The sequence below is a fragment of the Musa acuminata genome, chromosome BXJ2-11 (assembly GCF_036884655.1).
Source record: "Musa acuminata AAA Group cultivar baxijiao chromosome BXJ2-11, Cavendish_Baxijiao_AAA, whole genome shotgun sequence".
NCBI lineage: Eukaryota > Viridiplantae > Streptophyta > Magnoliopsida > Zingiberales > Musaceae > Musa > Musa acuminata.
Genome location: NC_088348.1, coordinates 9,697,019 through 9,704,023, shown reverse-complemented (window position 1 = coordinate 9,704,023; position 7,005 = coordinate 9,697,019).

Here is a 7,005-nt window from a genome sequence, read left to right as displayed (position 1 = left end):
TAGATCTAAGACAATTTTTGCAGCTTTGCTTCGGTGCGTCAATCGCTTCTTCCGGCGAGTTTCCGGCGAACTTCCGTCGATCATCCGATGAACCCTCGGTGATGCTTCTGCGGACTTCCGGCAAACTCCTGGACTTTGCGACGATCCACTTGGCGAGTTCTGACGAGCTTCGCTTGGCAAGCTTCTGGACTTCTCAGATCTGTTCTCGCAGAACCTCCGACGACCGTCCGAACTTCCGTCGAACTCTCGAACTCCCAACGTGATCATGATCTTGACTCCGGCGCAACTCCTGCTGCTTGTCTAACTTTCATCGTAGTTAATCCTGCACACTTAAAACAAAAACTTCGATCGAGACAATTAATCCTAAGCAATTAACCAAGTTGTCCGGCATGTCATTGGTCCCTCGACGCTTCGTCCGATTCTTCGGTGCATCGTCCTTTCCTTCAGCCTATTGCCCAATCGGCCAGTTGACTCTGCAACTCCGATATCCTTGGCACAATACCCGCTCTTCTTGGCCCGATGCCCGAGTCCACGGCCCGAAGCCTTCTGTCGATACGTCGACCGATCCACCGGCCCGACGTCCAATCTTCTGACATGTTCCTCCAGCACAACATGATTTTTCTGCTTTAATTGTCTCATCCTGATCGAAGCACCCTGCGTCACTCAAAACGCAGATTAAATCATAAACATATATCAAGTATTTTCATCATCAAAATACGAGATTCAACAATCTCCCCCTTTTTGATGATGACAACTACTTGATGACGGAGTTAAACTTAACTCCCGGAGTTTAAACAAACTCCCCCTATCAATATGTCATATTGATAAAACCTTGAATTCAAACTGAATTCAAGTCATTGCAATATTCATCATGAATACTTGCAACACGTTATCATGAACTTATGCATAAACTTATGCATGTCATGTCATCAAATACTTATGCATGTCATGTCATCAAATACTTCTCCCCCTTTGTCATCAACAAAAAGGAGAAGTACCACAATCAAGTGTTTGTGATATTGGTTCAACTCATTGCATGAAAAACATAATATCAAGTTTTATCATCATGCAGTTTTGAAGCCGGAAAATTTAACAAATGTTACATCATGCTTAGAACATTCAAGCTATCAAGTTTTAGATATGCAAGTTTTACAGCATACAAGATAGTACTTTTATAACATGCAAGCTAGCAATGTTACAACATTTTAGAACTTGCAAGCTAGCAATTTAGAGATGTTCAAGAAGGCAACTCTTGCTTCTTGAAATATGCAAGTTGCAAGCTAGCAAATTTTTACGATATGCAAGTTTTGCTTCTTGAGATAGGCAAGATAGCACTTTTGCAATTTTTGTTTGGCAAGCTTGTGATGTTCAAGATAACAAGCTCTTTCTTCTCTTTTGAGAAGTGTCATTTTTGCTTTTTTCTTGAATTGTGCTAGCAATCTATCTCCCCCTTTGTCATTGTCAAAAAGAAGGGAAAAACTCTTTACATCAATTTCTAAATCACGACAAAGGTAAGTAATCATTCTTATTTGTGCATCATTATAGTTTCAATGCACAAATTCATTAACATTACATTTCATTTTTTTTTTTTATGCACGATACCGAAAAATCAATCATCATCATGAGCATATCAAACATGATATTCAAGCATTCATTATATATCGTTTTGGCAACATGATCATAGATATTCAAACGATGGTATCTAAATGTCAGAATTCATTACATCCTATTATGCATGATCATTGACTCCTCATTTGTATTTCATGCATTATTTCATTTCATCTCATAAGGAATATCAAGAAGAGTTATTGGATGATGAGATAAATATTTTATGAATACACGGAATATCATAAGTGTTTCATGTATTCATATTATCACCTGAAGCATATTATCATTTTTAAGATTCATAACATGAATAACGTTATTACTATCAAAATCAATTTCGAGATTCACACAATATCATTAATCTCGATAAGATGGGAAAAGCATTTTCTTTTTAAGTGATTCTTTTAACACATCATAAAAAACTCATTCATAATTCAAGTGATTTACAAGATATCATAAATGAATTTATCACTTGTATTTCATCAAAATCGAGAACTCTAGAGATAGAAAATGATTGAAGCATTTAACATGATTGAAGCATGATTCATATTTAAAGTGTATCTTATGTCGTAAATACGAATCAAGCATTTGTCAAATCTGAAATCATCCTCAAAATTACATTCAATGAATTCATGTATGACAAGCATAGATTTATTGAAAAATCAATAAGATAGAGGATTACATTTCAAGTGTTCATCAATTGTAGCATTTCATCATATGGTAAGATATCAATGCGTAAAACTGTGAAGCAAGATTTTGTTTGATATCTTGATACAGGGCATGATGTACACATTTCGAATATTTTAGCAAGTATAGCATTGCATCACATGGTAAGATATCAGCTCGTATGATGCAAATTTTTGTTTGATATCTTGGTACAGGGCATATAGCAATGATAGCAATCATATATTTCTTGGTGATGCAAGTATAGCCTTATCATAGCATCAGTGATAGCAATCAGTGATAGCAACCATATCATCGTTAGTAAACATTTCAGCATCAACCATATCAACATTAGTGATAGTAAACATATCAATTCATATATTTCTCCCCCTTTTTTTTTTAAGTGTTTCATCTTAAGTGATCGATTTCATGTTAGCATCCCTTTTCATTTAAGTCAAATGAAAACATGCATCAACGTTTAGGATCATAAAACCATCAATCACAAAAATCATCATGTATAACTTTAAAATCTCATGCATAAAATCATCAAATCATAGTATCAAAACTTTAATATTTTCATTGCAACATTAAGCAAGGTTTCATTGAACATCATTTTGAATGATTCTTATAAATGCCTAAAACTTCTTTAGTTTTAATTTATATGATTGACTTTATAATAGCATGCTCAAATCTTTATTCTTATGTCAAAATCATACATCATATTTAACAAACAAAGACAATGAAAAATATCAAGCCTTCCAGACAAAAGCCATGTATCGTCACTGAAAAACAATATGAAAATCATCAAAATATACATTCTTGCTTCTCAAGCACATAAATAAGATTTAATCTCACTAGGTGTACAATCATTAGATTTCTATCTTGCATTAACATAAGACATGCAATTTTCATTTTCATTTTCAAAATTACAAGCATGATCATATTTTTGCATTATTAAATTGTTAAAAATATAATTTTCAAGAAAATTTAAAGAAAAAGAAAAATGCATCATGAAAAACATCATGTAATTTCAAAGTAAATTAAAGGCATTTTGATTACCTCAGCGTCGAAAGGCGTAAAGGCGTAGTTTGCCACCTCGCCTTTGTTAATTTTCTCCTCGTCTTCAGAGGAGCTCGATTCATCCCAATTTTTGTTCTTCTTCTTGCGTTCAAAGCGAGTAGTTCCGTTCTTTTTACTTTTTAATTTTTGTTTCATTTGTTGTTTAAGTTCACCATCACTTGAGCTTATGCTCGAGTGGTCTTCAAATGTTCTATGTCCCAAATCCTTCCTGTTCTTTGGAAGGTGGTTCTCAAGTTCTTCACGTGCATTGCACGTCATTTCATATGTGATCAATGAACCAATTAGCTCTTCAAGTGGAAATTGGTTCAAGTTTTTCGACTCTTGAATAGCAGTTACTTTTGAATCCCAACTTTTAGAAAGTGAGCGCAAAACTTTGTTAACGAGTTCAAAATCTGAAAAGCTTTTACCAAGTGATTTTAAACCATTGACGACATCCGTAAAACGGGTGTACATGTCAACAACGGTTTCGCTTGGTTTCATATGAAAAAGCTCGAAATCATGCAGTAAAATATTAACTTTCGAGTCTTTGACTCTACTAGTTCCCTCGTGTGCGATTTCAAGAGTGCGCCAAATATCGAAAGCCGTTTCGCATAAAGAAACCCGATTGAACTCATTTTTGTCCAAAGCGCAAAATAAGGCATTCATAGCCTTTGCGTTTAAAGAAAAATACTTCTTTTCTAAATCCGATCATTCGTTCATCGGTTTAGAGGGAAGTTGAAAACCGTTTTCAACGATATTCCATAAATCCAGATTTAGAGAAATCAAGAAAACTCTCATTCGAGTTTTCCAATAAGTGTAGTCCAATCCGTTAAAGAACGGTGGACGAAAGACCGAAAAGCCCTCTTGAAGAGCCATTTCTCTCGGGTGTAAATCCGAAATGAGAAATACCCCGCTCTGATACCAATTGTTAGGATCGAGAGCACTAAGAGGGGGGGGGGGTGAATTAGTGCAGCGGAAATCTTTCAGCGATTAAAAACGAAAGTTGCGTTCATTTGATAAAAACTATTTTGATGCAAAAGCCGATTCTAAGAATACTTATGATTAAGTGTAGTTTATGTCTAAACACAGTTTGCGTCTAAGTGCAGTTTGCGTCTAAATGCAGTTTGCGTCTAAATGCAGATTGCGTCTAAGCGCAGTTTGCGTCTAAGATCAGATAGCGTCTAAGCGCAGTGTAGTTTGCGTCTAAATGTAGTTTTACGTCTAAACACAGTTTTACGTCTAAACGTAGTTTTACGTCTAAACACAGTTTGCGTCTAAACGCAGTTTTACGTCTAAACGTAGTTTTACGTCTAAACGCAGTTTGCGTCTAAACGCAGTTTTACGTCTAAACGTAGTTTTACGTTTAAAAGTAGTTTACGTCTAAAACACAGTTTTAAAGGGATCTGAACTTAGAAACTTCGTTCGTAAAAGCGCAGAAGACAGTTTTGCAGAATCAAAACGTAAACGTAAACTGTAATGTATGAAAACACCGATTTACGTCTGAATGCAGATTCGGAAAGATCAGCACTTAGAAACTTGTTCGTAAAGGCGCAGAGAGCAGTAGCTATGTAGGAGGTTTGCAGTAATGATAAAGTGCTCAAAATAAACGCAAACCAGAGATTTAGAGTGGTTCGGTCAGTCTTAACCTACTCCACTTTTGGCTTCCTCCACCGACGAGGTCACCGACGTCAATTAGAAGCCTTCCTTCAATAGGCGAAGGCCAACTACCCTCTTACAGATTCACTCCTTTTGACGGGCTTAGGAGACAACCCTTACAGAAGTTTTCTCTCCTCTCTTTACAACTCAAACTTGAAGAATAGAAAGAGGAGAACTAGCAGTTTTGAGCTCTAAGAAACACAGAAAGATAGCAAGATTTCGAGTGTGTGTTCTGTGCTTTCAGTGCTGAATGGGTGGGGTATTTATAGGCCCCAACCCAGTTCAAATTTGGAGCTCAAAACGATCAAATCCCGGAATTCCGGTATCAGGCGGTTGCACCTCCTGACTGGAGAGGTTGCACCGCCTGGCAGAGCTCGAGGACTGAGCCCAGGCGGTGCCACCTCTTGACTGAGGCGGTTGCACCTCTCTGCCAGAGCTCGAAGACCGAGCTCAGGCGGTGCCACCTCTTGACTGAGGCGGTTGCACCTCTCTACCAGAGCTCGAAGACCGAGCTCAAGCGGTGCCACCTCTTTGTCAGGGAGGTTGCACCGCCCAGTCTAGCTCGAAGACTGAGCTCAGGCGGTGCCACCTCCTGGCTGGGGAGGTTGCACCGCCCAGTCTCGCTGGGAGGCTTAGCCCAGGCGGTGCCACCTCCTGGCCTAGGCGATTGCACCTCCTGGTGCAATCAGGGTCCGAATGGCATTCGGCCCAATTTCAGTCTTTCAGGGGCCCAATTGCCCCAAGATTAAGCTAATGGGATCACCTCCCATTTTCCAACTTAATCAATGTGCTAACTACGATTAGATCTAAGACAATTTTTGCAGCTTTGCTTCGGTGCGTCAATCGCTTCTTCCGGCGAGTTTCCGGCGAACTTCCGTCGATCATCCGATGAACCCTCGGTGATGCTTCTGCGGACTTCCGGCAAACTCCTGGACTTTGCGACGATCCACTTGGCGAGTTCCGACGAGCTTCGCTTGGCAAGCTTCTGGACTTCTCGGATCTGTTCTCGTAGAACCTCCGACGATCGTCCGAACTTCCGTCGAACTCTCAAACTCCCAACGTGATCATGATCTTGACTCCGGCGCAACTCCTGCTGCTTGTCTAACTTTCATCGTAGTTAATCCTGCACACTTAAAACAAAAACTTCGATCGAGACAATTAATCCTAAGCAATTAACCAAGTTGTCCGGCATATCATTGGTCCCTCGACGCTTCGTCCGATTCTTCGGCGCATCGTCCTTTCCTGCAGCCTATTGCCCAATCGGCCAGTTGACTCTGCAACTCCGATATCCTTGGCTCAATACCCGCTCTTCTTGGCCCGATGCCCGAGTCCACGGCCCGAAGCCTTCTATCGATACGTCGACCGATCCACCGGCCCGACGTCTAATCTTCTGACATGTTCCTCCAGCACAACATGATTTTTCTGCTTTAATTGTCTCATCCTGATCGAAGCACCCTGCGTCACTCAAAACGCAGATTAAATCATAAACATATATCAAGTATTTTCATCATCAAAATACGAGATTCAACACTTATCTTACAAACCTGGAATCACAAATAATATCTTTTGGTATTCATGAATTGATTCTCACAATATGAAAGGATTGGTATTCATGATTTGAATTTGATTGAAATATTGCATGCTTAAATTAATCATTCTTCTATGTTTTAAAAAAAATCTCTTTCACTACCTTATGTGATGACCGAAAATTATTTTGATTTATGATAAATCTATGTATACCATTTTGAATCTCTCGAAAGTAATGCTAAGATTTTGATGAATTTGACGATTTGAATTTGAATGAGTTTGTATTTGAATTATGATCTTGACTTATTGGAGTTACTACTTGAAATTTTTTTTTAATCACAATCTCTTCTTTGTACACCTACAATTTTTGTTATTTATAAAAAGAAGAGATTTGATAAAATGGATGAATGCTGAATTTTCCTTTAAGATGAACTCTGCGTAAATATTTTATCATACTTAATTTTGAATGATAAATTTTGTATGATCAATGCTGAA